This window comes from Struthio camelus, chromosome 5 (assembly GCF_040807025.1).
Source record: "Struthio camelus isolate bStrCam1 chromosome 5, bStrCam1.hap1, whole genome shotgun sequence".
NCBI classification, from domain to species: Eukaryota; Metazoa; Chordata; class Aves; order Struthioniformes; family Struthionidae; genus Struthio; species Struthio camelus.
The window spans coordinates 81600514-81619403 of NC_090946.1; positions in this window are offsets into that span (position 1 = coordinate 81600514).

The window sequence follows — 18890 nt, forward strand, 5'->3', positions numbered from 1 at the left end:
GTGCAACGCTAAGGTGGAAAGCTCCAAAGCCAGTGTTCAAATACTCCTTCTTTCTACATGTTTGCAATATGCCCTCTGTCGATCATTTTAAGCCCAAAAATATATATATATATAATGGTTCTGATGTACTGCTCTGGGGCTAGCACCTGCAACACCATGAGCTTCTGCAGCAGTGCAAAGGGCACAGTCTGTGCGCTCCATAACTGTTCCCATTCCTGAACATCCCAAAAATATCAGCCACAGAGAAGCGTGTGGGGGCTGGATTGGCTCTGGTGTCTGAGATGAGTCCAGGGTATCGAACGGTGGGGAAAGGAATGGACCTCATACGCTCACTGTGGAACACTGCAGGTTTGTCTCAGGGTTCCCAAAAGCAGTTAGAGGACCGTGAAACCCATCGTAGACTCTGTAGTCCTATGGCCTGATCAATCTTTTTGCCATGCTTTTAGACTAATTTGGTCCCATGTCTGTGTTCCCTCCCGTTTATGCCTTGTTTCTGTGTTAGGCTGGATTTCTGTTCCTGTAGGATCTCCCACTGGTTGAGTTGTCTTTCTCTTCCCTTCTGTTCATTTGTGTCTATGCACTGAACCTGGCCATTTTGAGGTCGATCTTTTTCTGTCCCTTTTGTTATCTGTAAAATCTTTTTTCCTTTCCTATTGACTCCTATCTTCATTGTCAATAATTATCCCACATTTCTCTTTTGGAAGTTCTTACAATTGTTTGACATTTTAAATGTTTGGAAAAAGGTGGATGGCAGAACTGCAGTGAACTTCTCCGGGTTTTCAGTATGGTCCAGCGCTCTGTCTAGTAGTAGGATAGCGACAAATTTAAAACAAATAGATTTGTTCTTGCTGTAGCTTTTCCTACCTGTTACAGCAAGCTGTTGGAAAGTGTCACGGTATACAAATCTGCCTTTCATTTCCACTTTCCAGAGCTGATTATGAGAGATAGACCGCATGGCTGAAAGTAGCAGCAGAGAAAATGGAAGGTGTGGGTATCAGCTGTACTAGAAATTTTCTAGCTTCCCTAAAACTGAGGTGGCTATGAGCAGCCTCTTTCTTCCTCCTCTCCACTTCAGTGCTCTCCATAACTCTCTGGTTTAGGTGTTTGAGGCATCATCAAAAAAAAGTGAACTCAACAACTCTTCCACCAGTGCAAGAGCCTTCATGTTCTCATTTCAAAGGTGCTTACGACTGGAAGGGGTGAGCTGGCTCATTTCATTTCTCTGCAAAACTTAGGACCTTAGTCATTGCCCCAGGCATGAGGATAGCCTGCAAAAATTCCTCATTCATGCCAACTTCCATGAGGTGTCTTTCTCCTACATTTTGCCTCGGTCGTGCCTGTGTTTCGTGTATTTCAGACCGAAGCTCCCACTTTTGGTGTTGAGTGAACCCTCTACAACCAGCTGAACTCTCAGCAGACAGATTTACAGCAGCACGAGGCAAACTTCCCACATGTGGATCTAGCTCGAGTCCTTAAGACACAGCCCACAGCAGAAGCAGCAAGAGGAAATCTGTGTCCCCAGCGGCACGGGTGGAAATACTGCCCTTCGGAGGGCTACGGCCAAAGCTGTGGCTCGTGTTATCCCATTTTCTCCTGGCTTTCCTCTGCGGTAGAAGAGCTGCATTTGCTGCACATGCTGTGAAGGGGTTGGTACTTATGAACGAGTACCTTTCACTTTTCTTTATCGAATAACAGTTCACTGAAATGAAATGGTTTTCCAGGAAAGAATGAGAAGGTTGATTTCTGGTCAAGGCTAGGTGGAGGGGGAAAAGAGGAGAGGAAAGGTGAGAAAGAGAAGCGGAAAGTAAATGAGAAAAATGTTGGAGTCCAACAGCGCAGTGGCTCTTGAGTCTGGGTTCATTAGTCACCTCCTTTTGGCAAACACACGCAGAAGGCCTTGTTTCTTCTCCTCATTAAAAAAAGAAATGGTGAAACATTTTAGATAATTTTAGAGAAATTGAGATCTTGCTTTCTGGCCAGCCCAGTGCTTTAAAAAGATCCCTCAGTCTAAAATTCCACGGCAGAAAGGTGTTTGCAGCCTGGGAACTAAAAATGATTAGCAATCTCTGTTTTCATGTCAAAATTATCACTGTAGTGGCACGGTCAGCTGCAGCGTCGTGACTTTCCACAGTGAAATAAAAAAGTAGAAATATCGTTTTGCTACAAATTTGCATTAGCACCTTTTGTATTTGCTGCTGAGCACGACCATTTCCTTTGACACACTAATAATTTCCTCTTGGCTGACACTGTAAATATGCCTGTTTGGTGAGGTGTTCGGGCTTTTCCATGCATACTTATTATAAATTAAGTGCTAAATTCCATTGCATTAGCTCAGGGATGGATTTAAAGAGCAGAAAAATGCAAGTTAGCTTTTGTTTTATGGGCTACAGTTTTTTATAATATACTTTCTTCAAGGAAGAATGAACATGCTTTCCTCATTGACATAACTCTTTGAAAGCTAATATTTTTACTAGTGTTCACAGATTCCTGTAAATTAATTTAAAATACCTTTTAAGGATGTAATGCATAAAATGAATAAGAGAAGTGGAGAAGAAAAAGTGTAGTGAGAAAATGGAATGAAAGTAATCAAAGCTGATCATGCCAGTGAGTTTTCAAACTTTATATAAAGATGAACTTTAAGGATGCAAAAAATGAAAAAAAAATCTCATTTATTTCAGCCTAGGAAACCTGATTCCTTTTTATCCTTAATTATCTTCGGTGGCATTCATTACATCCCAGCTCAGCCATCTTAAAAGTTTTCACTTGGTCTAAATTAGTTATCTCGCCTTTCTCTACAGACAGTGAACAGACCTTGACACCTACGAAAAACAGTTTTTCTGTGTATCTCAAACGGGTGAGGTGCTTGTAGGATGGGGGGAAGGAGATCCAAGAACAGGCAGAAAATATATCAGTAAATTTGGAAACTGAATCTTGACTGGAGGATATTTGAACGAGATCTCGGCTTGTTTTCCAACTCTACCACAGATGACCTTAGGGACAAAAAAAAATCCCCAAACAAAAAAGAAAACATTACCTGCTACAGAGAGCTCCCAGTCTCAACAGGCAAAGAAAGCTGATTAATACTGGAGCTAACCAGCTCCATTGTAGGGCTGTGGCAATGAGATGCCCATGGATGAATAATGCCTCTATCTGTAGCAAAGGCACTCACACGCTAGTTTCACTGTCCTAGAGCCTCTTTAATACTAGTATTACACTCATGTCCTTCCCTCTATCTTCCTTTTGGATATCCTTGGCTACGCTCACCTTTGCTCCGGGGGTCTGGGCTGGCTGGGATCTGATCCAGCAAGCACCTTCCAAGGGTGCAGCTGGGAATTACAGCTATTACCTTCTGCTGGAGCTGGAGTATTTGAGTCCCGGATCAGATTTTGCAGGCGGGCAGGTTTTCCTAGCACAACTTTTCCAAATGATCGTATTTGACTCAGGATCCTGTGGGAAGTATGCTGCCTCTGAGAAACTCGTGCTGTGGTGTTGGGGAAGATCCATGGCTGAGAGCCTCGAGGTTGTAACTGCACCTGATCTGCAAGCACTGATGCCTCTGCTTCAGGTGCTTGCTGACTTTCTCCTACTGCTCTATCCAAGCCCAGCATGCGTAACTCTTAAGGCAAGCTCTCTAGTCCCAGAACTGTATCCCCTTTCAGTGCTTGTGGGAGAAATGAGGAAGAAGAACCAAGAACTGCAATGTCAATCACGCTCTGTGCAAGGGATCATCTGCTAATATTTCTGATGCCAGTTGCTGCTTCAGACTCAGACTCAGACTGTCTGCTTTGCAGTCTATAAACTAATGAAAAATAATCAATCGACTGATCAGTCAGTCAGCCTAGGTGAGTTATCTTCAACTCTCCTGCTCCAACGCAGTTTGATCCAAGCTTCTATCTTTCTGTCTCTGTTTTCATGTAGACATACAGCCTTCTGTTAAGGGTCGAGCTTCATCAAACTTAACTTCATTTAACTTTTAAGGAAGCATGTCATATCTGGCAGGTTGAAAGTAACTCCCTCCTGCAAATGCGAGCGAGTGCTCAAGGACCCCCATATTCTCATAAATGCAGCAAGATCAGTATAACACTTGAGTTTGTATCTGCTGCCTGTATGCGTCTAGTCCAGTGATGGTTAAATAGATGAGCATCAACTAGTGGTGAAGAGAAACAAGTCTGATTGTAGAAAATGCTTATATGACAGTATTTGGGTGCCAAACTGTAAAACCAGCCTTAAATACTTGCAAGGAAAAGCTTTCTTTTCCCCTGCAGATCCCCAGTTCAGTTAAGGGGATAATTGTTTTTCACACATTTGTAAGTTTTAAGGTGAGAAGAATCCATAATGATTATCTAGTCCCGACCTTGTATATAAGACATTGCCGAATTACACCTCTGGCTTCCCCCTCTGCTCTTTGCTTCAGGGCTGTATGAAAGTCCCTAATTTATCCAGAGCAGCAAGTCTCTTTTTAACCTCATCTCTCAAAGAGAACTCCAGATCCATCGGGGAACCAAACTGCATCTCAGCAAGAGCAGCCTTTTAATTGGTGTTAATAAAGTATCTTGAGATATAGCAACTTAATTCATGGCTAGGCTTCCTACGTGCTATGATGATGCAAATCCAAAATTATAACATTGACACATTCACGCAGTTAATGCCAGCGGGATGGTTAGATAACTCACTTTGACCTCTAGTCTAGCAGGGGCCATTTTATTTCTCTCCATTTGCTCTTGGTGGACTCCTGTATGGGCTGCAGAAAGGTGTTCAGGTCTCGGTTGCACAGAGAGATGGGGAATCCACCCCTCCTCGTTATGCCAGTGGCTAATTGCCCTCATTGTTCAGCTGGAGGGCCAACTGCTAACTGCTGGTATTTGTCCAGTTTCAGCCTCCAGCCTTTCGTTCGGGTTCCTCCTTTCTCAGTTGGATTAAAGGGAACACTAATGAGTCGATACTCTTCTACCTTCCGGTCTGCTTTTTTCCTAATATGAACAGATCAAGCTCTTTATTTATCTCCTCGCAAAGAATTTTAGTTCCAGCCCATGCTTAATGCTTATGTCACCAACTTTACAGTCTTTGGGAGGGGCTCACGTCTTAGGAACGGCAGACAGGATGGGTTGCCAGGTCCATGGCTACCACAATAATTCATCAAATCATATCCACATGTTACAGTGCTAATATTGTCTTTTGCTTACGCATTTATCTTTCTCTTTTGGTGCTAGCACTGATTTTCAATGTAAGTCAATCGCACCCCTGGCCGCTCATTATTTGGCTTGCCCATCTATCACCAGGTCTTGTGCTCTGTACTTAAATTTTTTTTGCCTTTCCTTCCCCGAATTGCTTCTTTGAACCTCTCCCATTTGTCCTACACACAGCTAAGCCAAGCTGTTTATAGTATTTCAAAATAGCATCCGTATCGTCTTTCACAATGTCCACTGGAAATACTCCAGCGCAACATCAACCACTGCTAAGTAACAGTAATTTTCATAACATCTGTTACAAAAAAATCTGTTTTGCTTCCATGCAGATACCTTTATTCACCAAATTTATAAGCTCATAAAGTAATGAAATCAGATTTGTCTGACATGACTTATTTTTCATAAAACTCTGTTGACTGAAATTAATTATATCCCTATCTTCTAATCCTTATTGATTTCCATATCAGCTTCCTCATTATTTTGCCTGAGACTGAGGGCAGATTAATCAGCCTATAAGTTACTTGTTTCTTCACAATTGCTTTTTTTCATGTTAACACCACATTCAGACTTTTCTAGGCTTTTGGAGCTTCTTACGTTTTATCATACTCATTAGGATTTAACAGCAGTGGGGAAGAGATTTCCTCGGGTAACTTTTTGGGGATTCTTGACTCAAATTGATCAGGTGTTTTGTCTAACCACATAAATTTTCCCCAGCAGATTTAGTTAAAAAACAAAACAACACCTGGCTTATAAATGACTCGCTCACTCGACAAAAAAAGCTCTCTGAGTCCCTGGGTTTGCAAGGCCCCAGCCCAGTGCTCGTGCGGGGGGCTGACTTCCCTCTCCGTAGGGATGACGAAAGGTAGAAAAGGAAGGACGTGGAGGTAGCAGTGAGGTGAGAAGCAGTGTGGACTCAGGGACCCTGCGCTGGCCTGCAGCCAGGAAACCTCCATCCTGCCCGTATGTCTGCTCCGGCAGCTCCCTTTACCTCTTCCTTTCTCCTTTGTTATCTTAGACTGCTAAACTGCCTTATTATACGGCTGTGCAGTCCACGATATGGGGGACTGCGTGGGATGGGGAATTTTACCCAGATGATTTCATAAATAGTCATTACTGTTAATAATAAATTATTGGTTGATAATTTTCGTGCTTTGTCTCACTACGTTTGTAGGGATCTCACACTGGCACCCCTATGTTGAATGTAAGTAGGTCAATCCTCTTCCTACTCCTACCATGTAATTATAGGAGGAACATTAAAATAGTTATAAATTTTGTAAAGGTCACATTTTACTTTTGTTCTTTGGAATTTGCGCTCTGGTAAATTTGCAACCTGTAATGTTTATGTGTCATTGAATACAATGGCAGTGACCTACAATTACAGTTGAAAGTTCATTAGTTCTGGTAGATTAGACAGTATTAATTAACTAAGATTAAGCATTCTTTTAAACCATCATAAACTGCCATCTCAGTGTGGCAGCTTATTAAAGAACATTTTCTGGTTGTTTGTTAAACCAGACTGAAGTGACAATGTAATTATATTTGTTCCATCAAACAGAAAGGTCAGTTGACAAGGCTGATGTTTCCTAGTTAATTACTAGTGGATGATTTCATTGATTAAAAATATGAGCTTGTTAAACCCGTGCAGAGCTAAGACATATCTATGAACTCAGGGGAGACGTGAGTGGGAATGGGGGAAAGACCATTTTAAATGTTATTTCCACTCCCTCCTGCTCACAGATCTGACATGAGCAGAAACGTTTCCAAGTGCTGGCAGATGCTGATAACCCGCCGAGCCCTGGGATTGCTGCTTTTAGGGGTGCAGCTTTGCGCTGGATCAGAAAGACTCGTCTCCCAAACCCTGATTCTGAACATGGATGTATCATTTCCATAGCTATGAGCGTGTTAAGCGAGAGGCTGGACTGTGCAATAAAACGCTTGCTCGGCCTTGGATAGCGCATGGCCATGCAGTGCCCTGCAGAGATGTGCAGTGGGGCTTTCTGCTCAAGAAAAGACTCTCAGGTCTACTTGTATCCCTTTGGTCTCTGAGGCATGCTGTGACAGGCTGATATTCCAGCTTCATACCAACAAATAAGAATTTCCGTTTGGTTGAGCTGATGATGGCTGAATTGATATTCGCTGAATCTTCATGAGTGGAAAATTGAACTTGCGATTAGATAATGTCTCAACTTTCTTGTTCTTCACTGGAAAAGCTAGACTGCAATCAATCCTGTTTAATATTCACTCACTCATTTTTTTGCGTGTGAGAATTTTTTTTATTTTGAAACTCAAAATTACACACTGAAAAGTTAAAGGAAAACAGTATTTTGGTGTTTTCTGTTTTTTTTTTTAATTTGTTGACAAGATTTTCTGTGGAAACACCGTCAATTTCAGACTAATTTTATGCTGTGATAACATTTGGGACTCTCAAATAACAGAGAACCATCAGAGGCACCAGATCTAGCTTTCTAGGACAGAGGTTATGGCAGTCCAAAAGAGTAACTAGTTTGCCTGGACTGATCTAACTCATGATTAAAGATGCCTAAAACCAAAGCAAAATACAGGTCAGTTGCTCTTACTTGAGACAGCATTCTTTTTAAAGTCCCATTTGTAAACAAATCAAATTATTAGACGCTATTCCACACATCTAACTTCTTCCTAAAACACATCCAGAAAGGACATGTTGCTCCAGAAATAGTGGCAGTGGCGGATAAAACATTGCACTGTGTTTGCAGTGCGAGTAAGCAGCTGAGGCGATGCACAGTGCGGGTGTGAGGAGCTGAAACGACTGGGTGGCCTGATGTTGAGACTGCAGATCAGCCAGGCTTCAGCAAAGCTTGAGTTAGTGCATGAATTTCCATCTGCTGAGGGAAGCTGTAGGGACAATCACTACATTTGCAGCCTGATACGTGAATGCCATTTTTTTGCACCTCTTGCCACTTCTTTGGCCCTGTCCATTCTTGCACTACTGATAAATCCGTGACGAACAGTCCTGTCCTGTTCAGTCGTGAGCCCTCCCAGGCTATAGAGACCCACCGCTGCTGGCAGCTAATTAGGTGACTCCTGCTCTGGGAGTTGGAGGCTAGCATTGTGTCGGGGATTAGCTCACGTGGCTGTTACAGCCAGGATGGTAAATGCTAGGAGAACAGAAACAACCTGGAAATAATTCAGATCATTTACCTGCCTAGGAAAATTTACTATGTAGTAGGGAGCTCTATGAAAAAGAGCAAAATTTGAACCTGTTGTGGGTTTAGGGCCGGGATTTCTGCAGAGCTGGGCAGCCGTGGTCACTCCTAGCTGGGAGCACAGGCTCTGCATGAGATCAGGGATCTAGGGGAAAGGCACACAAAGATTTATTTTGTTCTCTTCTTCTCCAGAGCTTGCTGAAAAGGACTTAGAGAAGTAACCACATAGATCCTTATTTAACTTAGGGGAGGTCCATGTGAAGTGCTTCTGGCTCTCCAGCCATCCGTCTCGAGACAACAGGTTGCAAAGGGCAGACGGTTACTTTAGCAGATGGCAAGAAGGACATTTGTCCCATTTTTTTCCTTCTCCTGCACATGGCATTTTTGCAGGATAAAGGACAACTGACTATGATAATTGAGGGGCAAAGCAGGCAGGATAAATAAGCACAGGCCGTGAGAGATGAAAATGTTTTATACCAAAGCAGAGGCTTGCAGACCCTCTTGGCAACCAGAGACATAAAGATGTCCTTTCTCCCTTCCTGAACCCCAGACCTTCTCAGGTTAAAGATACTGCTTAGAGTAAGCACAGTGGCTATTATAAATTCACTTTGAAAACTTGAAAGGCACCATGTGGTGGCAATGTCAAAATGACAACGAGTTGTGCAGGGCAAGCCAACTGTGAAAACTGGAGCCGTGTTCCAGGCGGAGAAGCATGGGGGTCACAGAAATGATAGGAAGGGAGCCAAGGCATCAGGAATCAAAACTTCCTGTTAGCAACAGGCTCAAACCGCACACGAGGAAGCAACAGCACTGGCACCTTAATGTCTTCCAGCCTCAGCAGTTGGCATCCCTGTTGGAGAGACAGTTCCTCCTCTGGCTTTGAGACTGAGAGAGGCGATGGTCAAAACTAGAGGACCGTCTGGCCAAAGATTGCTCTTAGCTTGCGCTGGGTGCCTGCCGAAATCTATACTTCCTTGCGGGAAGTCCAGTAAAAAAGCATCGCTGACTTCCAGCATTGATCACCTTGCTGAGGAACGGGCATTTAAAGACTTCTTTTTGTACAAAGGCCCCATGTTAATTCAGAAAAATAGAAAATCAGTGTTGGAACAGATGGAGATGTAATGGTGACTGACTCTTTAAGAATTTCTTCCTTGAACGTGCCACTGATAGGCTCAGTCATTTGTCAGTTTGCAGCCTGACAGTGAGGCTCTGGTCTCTCTTCCTTCCTTTAATGTTTTCTGCTTTGCTAGTTACTATCTAAAATGTGTCCAAGGAAACAAGAGTGACACGCAGGTGGACTGTGCAAACCATGGGCTGCATATTTCTTTGTCTCCCTATGGTTGCTTTGTGTAGAGAGGTTTGCCAACCAGTTAGGCAGTTTCCTTTCTACCTCGGATGCCGCACCTTAAATTTATTTCCTATGAAAGCCGTCGAGATGAGAGGTGTGTAGCAGTAACAGCCCCATAACAAACAGTAAAAGATGGTACAAGGCGTACAACTGGTGTTTGGGTAGAGCTCACAGTGCCTACAGGACACATTTTTGTGTTAATGTAGAGGTTTATAGTTCCATTAGCTCTAAAGGGAGTCACACAACCAAATAATGTTCCAGAGCTCCTAGGAAATTCGCTCCTGGAAGCATCACATACTCCCTCATCTGGCTGGCAACGTAAAGGCACTGCATCCATGTAGCAGTAGTTTGCTCTGTTGCAGCACACAGACAGTTCCAGGTGGAAGTAACACAGCCCAGCATAAGTACATAGGCACGGCACCTGTGGCATGACAGTTTTGGTTCTTTCTGCAGCATGGAGACACTTGAAATGATGCCCTTGCAGCTCTGAATAGAGGAATCTGGTGTCTAGCCACTATCTAGCTTCCTTCCAAAACACTCTCTTTTAACAGGTAGCCAAACACATGGAGGTCCTTGTCCTCTTTCCTGGGAGACCTTAGCCAGGTGCTTAGGAAGACCATGTGAAGCAAGGTCAGGAGAAAACACTTGGCAGAACACAGAGCTATTTCTGTTTTCTAAAGAGTGCTGCAGTGGCATGAGATCCTTTGGGAGAGGTTGCCAGGGGCTGTTACGCAGCTTATGTGGCATTGTATTTAATGCACGCGAACTGCTTGCAGCTTTTGTGTTGCTCCCACTTGCTGGTGCTGAAGGTCATCTCATTTAATGCATGAACACATTGAAAATGCCTTAATGTGGAACAGCATAAACTTAAACTTTTTATGAGAAATGCTTGATTCCTCTGTTGAATACCTTTTCCGTTGTCATGTCACTGCCATAAAATAAAGTGGCAAAAGAGAAATTCTATTATACATTAAACACGCTGGTGAAAGCAATATTTATTGATTTATGTTTTGGGGCACTAAGATGCATGAAAAAGAGAAGATTTACAGAGTCTGCTATGCTGGCCTTTCCTTACTAAGATACGCATTAAAGATCTTTCCCTTGTAGAGCATGATACCGCTGTCATCTCCCAAATCTTTTCTTCCTTCTTCTTTTTCTTTTCCAAATCCCAGAACGTTTGTCTTTAACCCCTTTCAAACCCTAAACCCCTTCTGCCTTAGGGTTTTTTTACTCCCACAGATTTGTTGATTTGACTGCAGAGCTGCAGTCCAGATCAAGGACCTGACACAGATGAATATGGGAGGAATACTCTGGTCTTCCTCTTCTTGTATCAACAAGCGTTCCTGCAGAGCTGGCCTGGAAGGCTATGACTCCTGGTGGTCTCCTCAGTAGACTCAGAGCTGGTTCACCCTTTGGCAGCTCCACCCTTTGAACAGCACATTCTGTTCAGTGTTTCCTAGGAGCTGAAAATAACCATCGTTCGGATACCAGAAATCTGTCCTATCTGTCCTATTAGCTCTCCTGGGAGGTTAGGAGGTGGGATGGAGACCTCGAAACAGACAGGAGTTTATAAGCTAGAATGAGTATGAATGCAACACAAATGAATATAAGCACAGCAGATGGTTGTGCTTTGAAAGCCAGACCAGATCATCCTCCACAGCCCACAGCTGTGAAACTTTCAGAAGTGGGAGACACCCTCTTCCTGAGGGACATCAGTAAGCATGAGCTCTAGCCTCGCAAGGTTTGCAGTTTAGCTCAGCGGGGACTTTGGCTTGATCTCCACAAGGGGTTAGGATGCAGAAGGAGGGATGCTAGAAGGCCGGAGACATTTGGAAGCTTCAGCAGGGATTTAGGTGATTCCTGGAAGCTGCTGTCCCCTATTGCACCACCAGCAGCATAGTGCTACGGACAAGTTCACTGTTGCTCGGCAGATCAGGAGATCAGTGTCATACCACACCCAAGAGGACTGTGCAGGGATTTTGGACTGAACAGTGCTGTTCAGCATGAAGCTAGGAATGTTTTGCAGAACAGTCTTTTGGTACCCATTCAAAGTGAAGGTCAGTACCGGAAATACTAGCACCAGTTGAGGCAGCGTGGTGAAAACAACCCTGACCTGGTGACCCTCTATAGGCTTACAAGCCTACAGCAGCCTCAGACAATTCATAGCTCTCTGTTACTTGAACTTTTGCTGAGTTCATGCTCCAGTAATCCTATGCTAACTTGACGGGCCTGTAGCTGCTTTAGTGTCTGATACTTCTGCTACGTAGGAGATTTTGGCAAAACATTGCAGGCTATCGTTGGCCACAAGATTTCATATTAATATAGCATACAATGAGGTCATAAGGCAGGCTATAAATGTGATTCTCAACTTGCTGTGCATCCCATAGTTTTAGAAATTTTTCAGCCAACCTTCGGGCACGTGGGTAGAGTAGATGACTTCCCAGAACCATCCCTTCCAGTCCTGCTTTCCTATGATTCCTGTAACACATCCAGAACAAAATGAATCATACCTGTAGCATGCACATATTGGGGCTTGAATAGCATTTGTGCATACCTAATATACAGATTTGCCTCTGTTCTTACAGACTCAGAGGGGAACTGTCTTGTCTTACTTAGTTAAAAAAAAAGGAATTCTGTCATCCAGGCTTGAAGTACGTGGAAACACCAAATGTTGAATAAAGGATTACATTTGATTAGTCCATGACACCTTCTGAACAGCATTTCCCCTCACTCCTTTTGTTCCTTCTGATGACTTCACTTTGGTTTACATAGCAAATGAAAAAGTAATAAATCCCAGCTGCTACGAGCTTGAGATTTGGCATTTGAGAAGCGTGACAATTATATTACTAGCAATTCTGTTCTCCCCATCTTCCCTGTTTGACTTAGGGGCATTCCCAAGGTATCGCCTACGCTGGTATGGTCAGATCATATTTTCAAAGAGGTATAAAGATCAAGATTTGCTTTTTAATCTTTGCTTCAACTGATTAGTCTGGCAGTATTGAAACATCTCTCTGAGACGTTTGCAAAAACACTATGATAACGCATGCAACTTATGGGGTGAGGTGACAAAGGCATATGCTGGAGTTCACCCGCCAGGATGAGAACTGACGATCTTGCAGCAACAACGGTGCCCTGGGAAAAAGGTATAGGGTGAGAAGGAGAAAATTCCTCTAAAACCCCTCTAGTACAGGGGCTTGTGGACTGAGGCCATGTGGTTGCAAAAGCCTTGCAATAGTTGTACCCATTTTGCTTGATGTCCCAGGTCCTGGAGTGAAATGAGTATAGAATAAATTAAGCTTTTTTTTTTTTTTCATGACCTGATGTAGGGCTTTAGGATATTTGAGGTTGGATGTATAACAATAGGGATTAGTATGGTTTTATCTGGCCTTTTTTTGCGTGAGAGTTTTTTGCTGCTAGAGGCGGGCAGTGAAAGTTTTTGGGAAGAAAGTTTATAAACTCACATATTTGGAGGGAAAAAAATTAAAATCGATCTCAATGAGCTTTAAAAATTCAGAGCTGGAACCCCTCCTCCCCCCAAACCCCAGTCTTTTGTTTAAAAGGTATCCTCTTGGATTTGCAAGCTGATGTTGGACTTCAGAGTATTTGGGACTACATCCCTTTAGTTGATTAAGGCCAGCAGATTTGGTACAAAAGGGGACATTAAAACAGTCTAGAGCAAAAGCCATATAAACATGCCTGTCATATGGCTGCCCAAAAGCCCACGCCAGAGCAACTGAGAGACTTTCAGCTCACGCAGGTCAAAGCAGCTACATGAAAACCAGACAGTTCAATTGAGTTGAAGTCCGTGGAGTTGAGGATCTCACCCTGAAAGTGTTTTGTCATGGACAGAGAGCACAAGAAGCCCTTCTGCCGAAGGAGAGTTGAGGACGGCAAACCCACTTTGACACAAACCAGCCAAGGCTGCCTACGGCCAAAGCCCATCACACAGCTAGGAAGTGACAAGTTAAAGGGTTGTTTCCTCACCAGGCCTGGGTGGCTGTCAATAAATTTAATACTAAAGAGAGAAAGAAAAAAAAACATGCTGGGGGCTTGTTTTATTTTTTTTTCCTCTTGTGCTTTTTTCTCTTCATAACAGAAGTTGTCGTCCTTGCTGATAATAGGAAGTGATTTGTATTCAGTCAGAAACTTTGGCAGATATATTAATTTGGAAGTTTTTTGCAAAGGTGATCCAGTGCTCACTCTGGTATGACTGAAAAGACTCCAAATGGAACTATAATCCATAAACTAGTTCTTGGATGCTATTGTTGTAAATTCAAATTATGCACTGAAGTGCCAGGCTACAATTGAAGACTTTATGGAAGGTAAAACCTAAGGCTCATGTTAGTATGCAGCACAGTGGTTTTGTTTGTGACAGAGTAATCATTGGGATTTTCATGAAATAACCGAAGAAAATGGTTTCTAAAGGGAATCTATTTGCAATGGAGATACCCTGACCTGTATAACGGCAACGCAATGACCTGCTAACCGCAGAGAAACTGAGTAAGTTAAGCTAAGGAATCCTGCTATTAAATACCTTCCTATCTCTCATATTTACATAGTGCTGGGATACATATCATCCATGCATAATGAACTCGAGCAGATGGCCTCGCATCCCAGCTATCCAGCTCTATCACTGCATAGGAGGGGGTCTGGATCCTCTAATGAAGCAGAGCAAGCCTGTAGACTGGGTAGATCTGGTGGACTGAGCAGGGTCACAGCCCTCCAAAGCAAGTCCCTGGTCCCAAACACCTCACTTGGTGTCCCTCATGTGGGATTGCAGGCAAAAACGGCATGGTGACTGGTGAATTGAACCCTCATACTTGCATCTCCAGCTTTTGGCAGGCAATTTAATTTATATTTATATTATGCAGAGGCCAGAAAGGCCAACAGATAGGCTGGCATCTTGCTCAAGAAAGACGAACCAGTCCGCAGGAGCCCAAACCTGGAGCGCAGTTACGTCACCGTTTGCACCGCTGCTGCGTGGGATACCCACCAGCCAGCTCACAGCCCAGGTCCCATCCGGTTAAGCTGATCAGAGCATCAGTTGCCAAGGAGATGGGCTGCTGCCGGCAGCGGGCCGAGCACTTTGCCAGGGGCTGCTGGAAATCGGATAGCCAGCCAGAAGTCAGTGCGCAGGGCACAGACGGAGGTGACAGCTCCCTGACGTCAGTGCTGGGCACAGCCTATTTGCAGAAAACCTCCCTCAGCTAACACACTGCCTTTCTTTCTGCTGTTCTGCACGCATAACTAAAAAAGCAATCAAATTACGTTTCAGCTGAGAAGGAAATAGAGCCTCTGGGTGCTCATTTGCTGGTACTCAAGTCCCCAGGGTACAGCTCCCTGGCACAGTACCACTGGCAAGTCATGGCATTTGGTTTCATAGTCATCTGTGACGAACGCAACTACTAGCAAAAAACCACACAGTTGGTTTACAGGCAAGCGCACTTGCATAAATTTAGCCAGCGACCCTGAAATCGTGTGGACAAATGCACACAGAAATAACCTGAAATATAATGTTTAAAAATTCCAGACCCCCACCAACAAATCTGAAGTGCAAAAGGAGGTAAACTGAATCCTACATTCATGGTGTTGCAAAGAGGCATCTACAGCTCATTGTTAACGAAGGGACCGGACATTACCTGAGTTTAGCCTTGCTTATGAATTCCTTTGAGTTTCCGAGTTAAAGCTGCAGTATTTTCTTAACAGATGTTTTGGTAGATTTGTGGGTTTTAGTTATAGAGGGATTTATAATGGAAAGACAAAAACCAGCTAATTGGTGTTGCGTTAGCTTGCAGAATCCTTTGTTAATCCTGCATTAAGCTAATGAATGCATTTCTGGTGGCTTTTGAAGTGAGGCATTTAAGTAAAGCAACGACATAGATTTTTTTTTAGTGCTTCTTCTTTTTCTATGTTGTTGTTGGTTGTGGAGGCCATGACTGTCATTCCATCATGCCAGCTGCTGTACAAATTCGTAACAACAAAATTCCTGAGATCTAAACGAGAAAAGATTGCTTCCTGTTGCTTTGCATTGTCAGCTACCCTCTTCCTAACTAATATATGCCACCGAAATGTCAGATGAGAGAGGATGTCCCTTGGAAATCTGCAGAAATACAGAGCTGCAGAAAGAACTGGGAAGGTGCAAGTCATAAATAGAGCGAATAATAGAAGCAGAACCGTGGGGACAGGGGTAAAGAGGGAGGGAAGGGAGCTGAGAAGAGGACGAGGAAGAGAGTTGAATCAGACAGTGTCATCTTTGACTGTAAGGGGGAATTGACTTTGCTCAACAACTGCCAGAGTAACGTATGCTTGTTCCTTCCCCGTGTAACGCCAAGCCATTGTTGCGTTTGGGATATTTCTGCCCATTTTTCCACATAGCCATTTAGTGTTAACCAATCCCTAAGCAATTCTGTGAACCGCATGATACAATCTGGATCGAGTCAGACAATTTGCTCTCTGCATGTTCCCCAAATTCAATTGATGCAGTTAATAGAAAGGTGAGAATACACCAAAGAGCAGCTTTTCCTCCTAATTAAACCGAATTAGAATATGTTTGTTACTGGAAAGCCACCTGCTATTTCCTATTTCCTTAATGATTTCATCAAATGCTAAATGCCTTCTCTTATTTTCTTGTCCCTGGAAATCATTCTGTGCTGTATGTGTAGCACCCGGATTCTTGTAGCAGACCCCTTGCCGTGTCCATGGCCAACAGTCAGGTCGATGGTAGGGCATGCGTGCTCTGTAGAACAAGCACGACCGTCTGTGCAGCAGGCTGTGTCACCTCGCTGCTGATGCAGGTACACTGGGGCCAAATGTCTACAAAAAGTCAGGTCCTGTGGTGGGTGCACCCATGAGGAAGAGTCAGAGGCTCCCCTGGGAACAGGCCAGCACAGAGCAGATTGTTGGATGCTGGAGAGAAGACAAAGGGCCGTAACTCACTTCCTGCTTCTGGCTGAAGGACCTTTAAGACAGAGGGCAGCAGGGACTGACTGTAGCATGGACGCTAGATTTGCACCTGCACGTGAGTGCACACTTGGGTAATGCAGGGAAGTTTGTGTTTGAGAGGGCTCGATGAGCAATGGATGGAGGAAACCTGACTGATTCTTGTTTTCTCTTCCTTTTGTGGTTACTTTGCATTCCCTTTCACCACATTCAGGTTTCCTGCTCTGTTTGCCCCTTCTCAGCCTCCTCCCCAGCTTCGTCGTGCTTTTTGTCCTGCTTATTCTCTTCCAGATCACAGATCCTCTTCCAGAATCCGATTTCTTCTGAGCTGGTGGGAAATGCTGCCTGGCAAGACATGAACAGATTCAAAAGCCAAAGCCCTGTCCCAGCAGGCTTCTCTAGGAGGGCAACTTCCTGCTGGTGAGGAAGCCGATGGGGACAGCGGCGGGGGCAAGGAGTGAATGCCACTGTCATGCAAATTCTCCTAGGAGGCCCAGGAGCCAGTTGCTCTTGAAGACAACAGCCCTGCAGGTTATTGCTGCCTCTAGCTACCCGAGCACCCTGAGCCAGCACATACAGATACAGTATGTGCTATCTACATACTGTAGGCCTGGCCATGTAGATACAGTCAGTGAAGAGTAACCCTCTGCCCATAGTGGGACCAGTTTCACACCTTCTCATTCCCTCCCCACCATGCTTGCCAATGCGGCTGAGAGGCTGGAGTTCAACTATTTTTGGTCTGCAAATCCCTCAGAACAGAGCTCTTACCAGGTTAATCTTTTAGAGCTCTGCTCAAGCATCTTCTTTTATTAGTAATAATATAAACTAAAACAGCCATAAACCTGCAGCCTTTGTGTATTTATAGTCCATTAACTTGATTTATTCTGCTTTCGATAAAACCACAGCAGTCTCCTCTTTGAGGAGCAGATCAATGAATTTGGGAGGCTATAAAGAACAGTTCTTAGGCTGGTTTTGTTCAGGCTCAGATCAATGTACTTTTGACAGAGGCACTGTTCAAGAGGCTGCACTACCATCGGCCAAACGCTGTACTGAGGCTTGGTTTGCTCCAGGAATTTAGCAAGAGCTGTTGTTTTTGATGCAAAATTTGGAGAGCAGGTCTCTCTCATCACTTATCACAGTGATAAATGGTCAGAAGAGTTTCTTCTCTCTTTTCGCCTTCATTTTCCATGAGGACCTTAAGATATTTTTTCTGCTCTGCTGTATGAGCTAGCAATATGACCGAACTGCAAAGCTTTCGCTGCCCAGCTAATCTGGAGACTTTCTTATGAGATAATTTAGCTGAGAAAGCTCCTTTGGGTATGCTCATCAATTCTCCCACCATTTTTAGTGCCCTTCAAAAACCCAGGTGCCCCCATTTTTTAAAAAAAATCACTGAAATCACTGAAGTGACATCAGCATAAAAGTGGCATAAGAAAAGGGAAAATCAGAGCAAGATGATAGTTGATTAAGAGCCAAGTCATGCTCAATTTCTTCACTTAAAAAAAAGCTTTTGCAGGAAAAACTTGATTCCACTGAAATTAATGTTTTCCATGGAAAGACTTAGGCACTGACAAGAAATGTCCAAAATGAAACTATCTGTTACAACTACAATTTGGAAGTGAAATAGTGCTTCATTCTGGCTTTAATGTTGGACTTCTGGGGGTTTAAGAAACGGAATAATTTTGGTTTTTTTATTTTAAGGGCCGCTTATCTCCTACTTAAAGCTAACCAAAATGAAACATCTCTTTTGGTTCTTCCATTGAAGAACAGAAAAAACAGATAAAAGAATCAGAACGTGAGATGTGCTCCATGAAACATGAAATGCTGCACCCAAATTTGTGCCAAAGGTCTTTCATTTTTTATCTGATATAGAAAAGAGACCCTTTAAGCAAAATTTATGACTTCGTCTTTGAAATCCTGCGGGCACAGGTGGGTCATTGTGGGATCAGGTCTCTGTTCAGTATCCCGGGGCAGTTCCCTTCAAGTCGAGTCATGGTGTTCGTAGCCAAACACAGTTAACAGAAATAGGGGTGAGAGCATCACTGACACATCCCAGTGCTTAATTATCAGGTGTGGTATGACGCAGTCACTTTAGTACAAGAGTGTAGGATACGATTATGCTGGTGACACAGCAGTTTCAACCTTTTTTGCAGTACCTTTTTTTCTTCCCTAAGGTAGGGAGGGAGCTGTTGAAATCTTACAGGCAGCAATAGCGTGCCACAGCTAAGAGGGAGG